Source organism: Macaca mulatta, chromosome 5, assembly GCF_049350105.2.
Source record: "Macaca mulatta isolate MMU2019108-1 chromosome 5, T2T-MMU8v2.0, whole genome shotgun sequence".
NCBI classification, from domain to species: Eukaryota; Metazoa; Chordata; class Mammalia; order Primates; family Cercopithecidae; genus Macaca; species Macaca mulatta.
In genome coordinates this window covers 195144605-195154404 of record NC_133410.1, presented here as the reverse complement: position 1 = coordinate 195154404, position 9800 = coordinate 195144605, and the positions used below count along the sequence as shown (strand labels likewise).

Sequence of the window (9800 nt, the reverse complement as noted above, 5' to 3'; positions counted from 1 at the left end):
TTTTTTTTTTTTGTATTTTTAGTAGAGACAAGTTTCACCGTGTTAGCCAGGATGGTCTCGATCTCCTGACCTTGTGATCTGCCTGCCTCAGCCTCCCAAAGTGCTGGGATTACAGGCATGAGCCACCGCGCCCAGCCAACACGGCACAAGTCTTAATTTTTTTTTTTTTTTTTAATGATTCTATTTCAAATAAAGGACAAAGTGTGAACAAAGTGGGCCATATCGCCAAATATAAGCTGACTTCACTTTTTGGCTTGAAATTTGATATTGACAGTTACAGGTACAAAGAAATTCAAATTCCAAATGTCCATTGATTTGCTGACGGTCGGTGTTTCCAGCTGACTAGTTTATCCTCTGGTAAGTACTGGATATCTGAGTTTGGTTAATATTCACTTCCAGGAGTTCCTTTATAAAACTGGAAAATATACTAGAAGGTTTTGGGCACTTGAGGAAAGAGCAGTGGGAGTGGAGAAAAATCTTCTGGTTGAACAAATAAAATTTCATGTTCTTATTTTGTCTGCCATTATGATAGAACAATAGTCTGCAAGACTGAATAATTTTGCATCTAAAAACTTCTTTTTTTTTTTTTTTTTGAGACGGAGTCTCACGCTGTTGCCCAGGCTGGAGTGCAGTGGGGCGATCTCGGCTCACTGCAAGCTCCGCCTCCCGGGTTCCCGCCATTCTCCTGCCTCAGCCTCCTGAGTAGCTGGGACTACAGGCGCCCGCCACCGCGCCCGGCTAATTTTTTGTATTTTTAGTAGAGACGGGGTTTCACTGTGGTCTCGATCTCCTGACCTTGTGATCCGCCCGCCTCGGCCTCCCAAAGTGCTGGGATTACAGGCTTGAGCCACCGCGCCCGGCCCTAAAAACTTCTTTCTCACTGCTATGGACTGAATCTTTCTTCCATCTCCCCAATTCATGTGTTGAAGCCCTAACCCTCAATGTGACTATATTTGGAAACAGGGCCTTTAGGAAGGCAATTAAGGTTAAGTGAGGCCATAATGGTGGGGCCTTAATCCAACAGGACTCCTGTCCTCATCAGAGGAAGACAGCAGAGCTTGCTCTCTCTGCAGGCATAGAGCAAGGCCATGTGAGGATACAGAGAGGATGTGACCACCTACAAAGCAGGAAAAGAGGCCACACCAGAAATGACACTGTGGGCACCTTGATCTTGGATTCCTAGCCCTCAGAAACATGAGAAAATACATTTCTATCATTTAAGCCACCCATTCGATGGCATTTTGTTATGGCAGCCCAAGCAGATTAGTACACTCACCATTAAGAGAAAGCTTCAAAAATCCTTCAATCTTATCATTGGAGTTAGGCCCAATTCCTGTTGACCAATGAGCTCAAGTATATCAATTTATTTTTTTAAAAATAATTCCTAGAATATTTTAAAAGGGATTGCTTAGCTGAAATAGATGATGTCAACTGCAAGTAATGCTAATCCCAACACAACTCAGATTAAACAATATGGAAACTTATGCTCTTCCATTAAAAAACAACAAAACAAAAAAACCAAAACAAACAACAAAAAAAAAACCACGTCTTTAGTTTGCGTGGCCTACAGGGATGGTTCATTCAGTGTCATCGAGGCCCTTCATCTGCCTTCCTTGGTTTAGGCCTCATCCTCACTAATCAAGATAACTATTGTAGTCCCAACCATGACATCCTTATTTTTGTCCGCCATTATGATAGAACAATAGTCTGCAAGATTGAATCATTTTGTATCTAAAAACTTCTTTCTCAGATAATATCTCTTGTGGTTCTTTCTTAGGAGGGAGGAATTTTTTTTTTTTTCCAGAAGCCTCCAAGAAACTTCCTCTAATATGTCACTGACTACCATTGATCAACATGCCCATGACAAGAAATAGAGAACTACCCCGATGGGTTTAGCCAGATGATCTGTTAGAGAATGGATGCTGATAAAATATCGCCATACCTCATTAAAGTTTCTATATAAGATTAGCTTTGGTGACTAAAAAATTCTACCAGGAAAAGGAATGAGATTTAATAGTAAAGAAGTATAGATACAGGGAATATGCCAAGGGTAAAATTACTTGTTGTCATATGTAAAACAGAAATGGAGAGAAAGGAGAATTGGAGAGAGAAAAAAAACAAAACACTAGTGGTTCCAGTACAGGAAAGAGAAAAGCAAGGTCTAAATTGAAATGCTGATCATGAAATCATGTGACATAGTCCTTGTCAGAATTCATTGAGAATCATTGGTGTGTATTTTTCTGCTGTTCAGCCTAAACAAGTTAAAAGTCAGACCACAATTTTAGAATTGAAAAGCAATGTGTCTAAGAGTATGCATATATATATATATATATATATATATATATATATGAAAATATGTAATCCAAACCAATAATGGCTGTATTTTATATATGTATTCCTAAACACAATCACTGATGTTCTCACTCTGATTAAAGGACCTACTTTTACACAATTATTTACCCAAACTCGTAGCTGCTACAAGAGAGCATTTTCCTGCAGCTATTATTTGATAGTTTTTGCTCCCCTCCTAGGCCAATTCTTAAACCACAACATTGCTGACCTTTAGTGTAACATTGGCATGGTTTCTGAAGGGTGCAAATGAGGTGCAGTCTATAAGGAGCTCGTGCACTACAGCAGGCAAGAGTGTTAGCTTTGGAGGCAGCCAGCCTTAGGTTTCAGTCTGAAAGGTGACCCAGTGTGTTATTTAATCTACCTCAAACCTCAGTTTTCATCTGTAAAATGGGGGTAGGGCATTAATTGCTAATGCTTCCCAGGATTTTGTAAGAATGACATGAGATAATGCATATAAAGAAGTTGGAACCAAGTCTGGAGCATAAGTGGCAGTAAATACATGTTACTGGTCATTGGTTCTACAGACCTTCATAGCTGAGATGGGAGTGGCATGGTGAGACACAGTAGGTAAATTTGAGGAGAATAATGATATTGTAGTCCAATTCTTTTTTTTTTTTTTTAAGACGGAGTTTCGCTCTTGTCGCCCAGGTTGGAGTGCAATGGCACAATCTCAGCTCACTGCAACCTCTGCCTCCTGGGTTCAAGGGATTCTCCTGCCTCAGCCTCCTGAGTAGCTGGGATTATAGGCACACACCACCATGCCCAGCTAATTTTTGTGTTTTTAGTAGAGACAGGGTTTTGCCATGTTGACCAGACTGGTCTTGAACTCCTGACCTCAGGTGATCCACCCGCCTCAGCCTCCCAAAGTGCTGGGATTACAGGTGTGAGCCACTGTGTTCGGCCACAATTATTCTTGACTGGCATCTCTCACAACCAGTGAGGTAGATTTTGTGTGTGTGTGTGTGTGTGTGTCCATTTTAGAGATCTATCTTCATAGAGGAAAGTGAGACTCCCAAAATTCAGTTATAACCAAATAAATTCAAACTATATATGTCAAAGACAAGATTCAAAACAGGTTTTCTAACCTCAAGTCTAATGCTCTTTCTACTGCATACTTCTATTGAGAAAGTAGCTTCAACAGTAAGTTGCTGGACAACTTGTTGTCTACTATTCAAAAAGTTAGACTCAGAATCCTTCAATCACTGAGCTGGGAAAGCATCCCAAAAATTATATTTATCTTGCAAGATCTGTTCCCAAACCACTTGGGGATGTTTATCTTATATTTGAGGGACAGAATGTCTACAGCCACCCTACTCCACAATGGATCTTTCTTTAAAATGAAAGTATACTTTGTACCATTTTTAAAAAATGGTTAGCCATTAGTAGGTGATTTGTAATACCTTCAAATACTTTCCCAAGTGACTGTTTATGGCATCAGAAATTTCATGTTTTAAGTATAGCTTTGAGAAAGCCCTTGCTATAATGCACTGGGAAGGAAGGAATGGTATTATCATAACATACTCATACCCATAGTTAACCAGCACTGATTCCCATTAGATTGACTAGGTGTCTATGTTTTTTTTTTTTGTTTTTTGTTTTTTGAGATGGAGTCTCGCTCTGTCACTAGGCTGGAGTGCAGAGACCCAATCTCAGCTCACTGCAACCTCCGCCTCACTGCAACTTGAACCTCCCGATTCGAGTGATTCTCCTGCCTCAGCCTCCCGAGTAGCTGGGATTACAGGCACCCACCACCATGCCCGGCTAATTTTTTTATTTTTAGTAGAGACAGGGTTTCACCATATTGGCCAGGCTGGTATCAAACTCTTTACATCAGGTGATCCACCTGCCTCCGCCTCCCAAAGTGTTGGGATTACAGGCGTGAGCCACGGCGCCCAGCCAGGTGTCTAATGTTCTAATGGCTCCCTCTGAGAGTACAAGCTGATTCCAGAGAAGAGCTGTATTTGAATGCAAAGGGTAAAATAATTCCAAGGCATACGGGAGGTGGAGAGGGCTGCTACTTCCTCTCACCTCCAGGAAGGGGAAGCCGCAATGGGCACGCAGGCACATGAGTAAGCGGTGAAAGCTGCAGAGAGGCTGGGATGCCAGGAGTCAGTCAAGCGTACTTACAAGTATTTGGTCCTCGGGCTATTCCAAAAAATGTCTTAGAATTGTTTCTTGCTTTAAATCTATGATTTCCCCTGGTTTTATTAGTCAGCAAAGAGAGAAAACAACTAAAAGGCCATGTTAATATTTCTTAATCGCTAAACACACCTACCTCATTAAATCTTGGTCTTACATACTTTCACCCAGCATATTGTTGGTACTTGATAAATATCTGTGGAATGAATGAACCCTTCCATGATTCTGGGTCCTCCCTTATACTTCAGAAGTGACTCAGTATTGGACACACTGGAATTTTAATACTTGGTATAGCCTTCCATAAAATAGCAGCGTTTTTAAAGGTCTACACCAAAGTGTCCATACAACTCTGTCATGATGAAAATATTCTTTCATCTGCTCCGATCAATACAATAGTCACTAGCCACACATGGTCACTGAAACTTGGAATGTAGCTAGTGAGACTAAGGAATTACATTTTAATTTAGCTTAAATGAAAGAAGCCACATGTGGCAAGTGGCTACATACTACATTAGACAGCACAGCTCTAGAGATTTTAAAAGTTTTCTGCCCATCTCACTTTGAAAACTAGCTATTTTGACTAATATTATCAATTGTTATTCATAAGTTCCTGTCATTTGTGATTTTTATCTTTTTGAATATAAATAATTTGGTTTATTTATGGCAATTTTAAAGTTAATATAGTAAACCAAATGGACTTCAACCAGAAGCCTCTGGGGGTGAATTTATTGTGAATCATTTTGAGGACTTGCAATATGTGGTCAATTTCTAATTTCAACTATTGACACAAAAGGAGAGAGCCTGTGCAGTTGAAACAGGGAAGCAGGAGAAGTCTGCTGGGCACTGACAAGCTGGCCTCTCAAGCCAGCCTCCTCCCTCCTCAGGAATCTAGCACCCTCTAGCTGCCCCCGGGGTCTGCAGGAGCTCTAATATCCCTTCCTACATCCCTCCATGTCCTAGCTCCCTGGACCCTCTCCTCCCTTCCAAATCAAAATGTATCTTGAGGGAGAGGCTTAGGCAGGAGGATCTCTTGAGCACAGGAGACCTGACTTGAGTTTGCAGACCTGCCTGGCAGAATCCCGAATCACGGTGATGATGCTGATTTTATGGATTAAAAACTGAGACACTGCAAAGAAGTGAGAGAAGGGAGCGAGGGAGAGCAGGAAAACGAATATTGTTTAAGTGCCTAGTATGTGCGTGCTAGACACTTCATATGATGCTCAGTAAAAATGCTTTGCCTGCATGAATAACTGTTATCTCCCTGGCAAGTAGAGTTCAGTATTTTTTTTTTTTAATGGATAAACACATGAATACATTTTTACCACAAGAAGCAGATATTAGTCCCATATCACAGATGAGGACACTGACATTTAGACAAGTTATGACTTCAAGGCTAAACACACACAACATTCCAGTCACCTAATCTTGTTCTCTCCTTACTGTTTAGCTCCCTGCCCAGTTTCCTCTGTCCTCAGGATTTTGCTCTTGACTTTTGAAAAAGAACGACCAGCTAAACTGATCAACATATTTATACCAACGGATGCAAATATATTGATAGAACCTCCCCCAACCGCAGGGATCTTGAATTTTAATGACAATCTTCTGGGGACAATGTCAACTCACAGAAATGGCTCCCTCGGAATTTCACGCTGTTCAGGAGGTATTTTGGTACTTTAGTGGCATTAAAAATATATTCCACAGCAGATATTTTCCTGGAGGCTGGACACTTACATAAAGACGACGCATCCTTTATAAATTAACCCTCGACAGCCTTTGCATTTATCTAAATGGATGTTATTTCGAGGAGGACACAGTGATTTGTGTATTAGCCCCTATCACTACAGAAGACTTGTAAGATACGTTGGGAATTGGCTCCTCCCCTATCCTTTCGCCCCCTCCTCTCAGAACCTTATAAGCTTCAGAGTACGGTCAAGGCAAGAGGAGCATTGGGAAAGAATTTGAAAACAAAAATAAGGCTCTGATTATCAACACAAAGACCACGAAGACCGTAAGTCGTGAAAAAAATTTTCACATCCAGAAGTTGGAGGGCCACAAAGTACAAGTCGTCCAGGCCAGTCTGCAGAGACTGTTCATGCTTCCGCCCAGCAAAAATCTGGCAGGCGACACGTCGCGACGAATTTCAGCTGCAGAAGAGGAAGAGCATCACCTGCAGTCCGCGGCGTGGGAAACGCCGCCGGAGGGGCTCCGCGAGCCGGGGAGGTGCGCGCAGCGGGGCTCCGGGCGGCTCAGGCGCTGAGTGCGAGGAACGCCCGCGCTCGCCAGCGCCTAGGAGACGCTGCCGAAGGAGGAGGGCAGGCGTTTCACCCGCGCCACAGCTGCAGCGGGCCAGAGAGACCGCAGAGACCGGGACCCCACGCAGCCGCCGCGCCCGCTGCTGCGACTGCCGGGGTGGCGCGCCCAGCCGGAGAATCCCGTCCGCGCCCGGGGCGGGGGGCGAGGCGGGGCGCTGACGTCACCTCCCCTCCCCCACCGCCTCCAAGAGGGAGGGAGCGGGGAAAGAGGCAGCGAGTCGCCGCAGCCGCCGGCCGCAACTCCTCAACTCGGCGGCTGGCTGCCCGGGCACGTCCTGACAAACTTGGTTGCTCCCGGGCCCTCGCTCCGGCCCCGCGCACTCTCTTTTCGCCTCCGTTTGGTGCTTAAGTTTGCCCTGGTCGGAAGCCTCCGGAGATGCGGCCGCCTGGGTCCCGGCGGCACGGACGATGGCAGTCTGGTTAGGGACATGTTGAAGATCCCGGGGAGGCAAACTTGGTACTTCAAACCCGGCTCCTAACACATATCCACATCGCGTGGGGATCACGGAGCTGCCGGGGACTTTAGAGCCCAGGGCCCAGGACTCGGCTAGACTGGTGAGTTCTTTGTTCAAATTGTGCATGCCTTTTGGCATTTAAGTTTAAACATAAATGAAATTACGTGGGGTGTGTGGCTCTAAGCGAGTGCGGGGAAGCGTGTGCGCCCTACGGGTTCTCGGCTCCAGGAGCTGCGCATCCCTCTGGCACTGTGCGGCTCGGCGATGAAAGATTCGTATGCATAGCTTTGGGAATTCATAAAATACATATAGAGCACTGTTCAAAAGAACTTGAGAGGCGATGCTGTTTGTGCATTATTTTGAATGTAACTTATTATAGCAATGGTGCCTAGGGAGGGCGCATCGGGGCTGCGAGATTTGCAGGGGCGCAGCGCCCTCTAGTCTTGCCACCTGGCGAGGCGCGCTCATTGCCGGGTTCTGCGCGGAGGCGAACCTGGACCTCCCCGGCGCTCGGCGACGTGGGCGCTTGCTCACCCCAGTCTTCACTGCCCACCCACCCGGGCCCATTCTTTATATGAGTTACAAAAATCAACTTGGGTGGACTGGATGGAGAGGCCGTGCTGGAGGAAAGCGTTTTGTTTCTGGAACCGCCTCCCCAATCCCCTCCCTAATTTCCACGAGCCTTTGGGAACAGGGTTAGGGAGGGTCGATTATTTAAAGGACAAATGTGGAACTTGAACCACATTTCTCTCTCTCATATGAAAATAATTCGATTTGTGATAGCTAATAGGCATGTCCATTTCGTTCTGCTGGCGCTTAAGGATCAGTAGAATCGTGGCTGAGTCTTAAGTCTGAAATCTCCATCCCTGGCTCTCGGCGGCTCCTGTGGCGACGAAGTGCAACTTCTTCCAGGCAGAGATTTCTCAGGGAGCCTGGAAAATCGGGATTCCCAAACATGTAAAACATCTAGTAAGCCCTAGGAAGCGTTATTAATTAATTAATGGTCATCTTCTCCAGGAATTCTTTTGTGCCATTTAAAACAAATCCCGTGATTTTATGTCAGGGAATGGTATCTTTGTACTTTTTTACTGTTCTTCTTTTCCCCTTTTAGCACTACTCCCGCTCCCTCGCTCCCAGGAAACGGCTGGAGTTCCGGTGTGGTTGGGTTTTGCTGAGAGTTACAATTCGGCAAGCGGCACAAGCCGGTTGGGCTTGGAGATCAGGTCACCCACTTTCGAGGTGTTCCATGTATGAAACTGACCTGTAAGCACTTGGAGCAATTATGGCCGTGGCAAACACGTCTTTGGATGATGGTGTTTGCATTTGCTGGATGCGCGAATCTGTGTATTCTAACTGGTGGACAGGGAATATAGGGCTACGAATCGGCACACTCATCTTGCAGGCTTTATTTTTCCTTCCCAGCCATAACCTGCTAGACACCTTTATTATTATTTTTTTCCGGTCACCTCTAAGATGGCTTATAAGGTGACTGCGTTAACTTTGAAGCAAGGAAATTCTTTCACACTTGACTGCCCAGCCGTTCCCCTCCCCGCCAAGCTCCCTCCACCGGTCCCAGGGAAATCCGATCTCTTTGTCTTCCCAGTGTTAAAATGCCTGAATCCCACAAACTTTCCGAGGTCAAGTCCGCCCTCTAGTCCGGGCTGCGTCCCAGCGCCTCCGGCTCTCCGGGCTTCGGCCGAGCCCGCCCTGCGCCGAGCCTGCGGCTGGAGCTCTGCCCGCGCCGGGGATGGGTTCCGCGCCCGGGACGCTCAGGCTGGGCGCCCGGCGCGGGGAGTTCTCGGAGCGGGCGTCTGGGCGCTGGGGCTTCCCCTCTGCCTAGGAACTTGCAGTTGTCGGCCTGGGGTCACGCTCCGGGGCCCCTGGGGCCGACTCCCGGGCTAGGAAGCCCGCGGGACGCCGCGGCTGCCTTTTGTCCCGCAGGCCTGGGCGTCCGGGGTGTCAGCGGGGGAGGCCAGGCGCCGGCGGCGGAGAGGGCCTGGGGTCTAACCCGGCTCAAAAAGGTCGCGGGGGAAGCGTTTCCATTTTCTGGGGACTCAGTGTGGATTGAAGGAGGAAGTAGATTCCGACCTAGCTGCATTCCTTTGGAGACCTGGAGGACGGCTTCAGCCCACCAAACCGTCGCGGACTCGGAGCCGCGCCATTCAAATGCAGATTCAGGGACTTCCAGAAGGCTATGGAAAAGCTCAAGGGATGCCTCTAGGAAGCTTTCTCATTAGGCCCCAGCTTTTTTTTTTTTTTTTTTTTTTGAGCTTAGCTAACGTTTCCCTTTCTAGGCAGGGAGTATTCCCCAATTCCTTGCACAGCGCCTATGGTTGGCCGTAACTAACCTCGGCATCACAAGCCTCGCCCTGCCCCTCGGAGCCGCGCTAGACCACGCTGGGCGCCTTCTTGTCTCCCAGCACGGAGCTGGCGTTCGCAGGGTCTGGGGCTCTTCGGGCCCGGGAGGGGCGGCGTGGCAGGACCCGCGGGCCCCGAGCCTGCCGCCGGGAAAAGTCGGCAGGAGTTTCCGCGCCCGAGAAAC

The 9800-nt window shown here is 46.9% G+C and overlaps 1 protein-coding gene and 1 long non-coding RNA gene across 3 annotated transcripts in view; one reads left to right on the top strand and one right to left on the bottom strand.

Moving 5' to 3' along the window:
- Positions 1-5762: 5762 nt before the first annotated feature.
- Positions 5763-9793, bottom strand: LOC144340894 (uncharacterized). Its single transcript, XR_013417436.1, has 2 exons — positions 9607-9793; positions 5763-8190 (listed from the first exon to the last, which is right to left on the bottom strand). It is a non-coding gene; the product is annotated as an uncharacterized LOC144340894 (long non-coding RNA).
- FAT1 (FAT atypical cadherin 1) overlaps positions 7016-9800 on the top strand; it is a 142685-nt gene continuing 139900 nt past the window's right edge. For both annotated transcript variants that reach the window (XM_078002554.1, XM_078002553.1), the window contains exon 1: positions 7016-7358. The gene's annotated coding sequence lies outside the window, so the exon portion shown is untranslated. The remainder of the gene's footprint in view (positions 7359-9800) is intronic.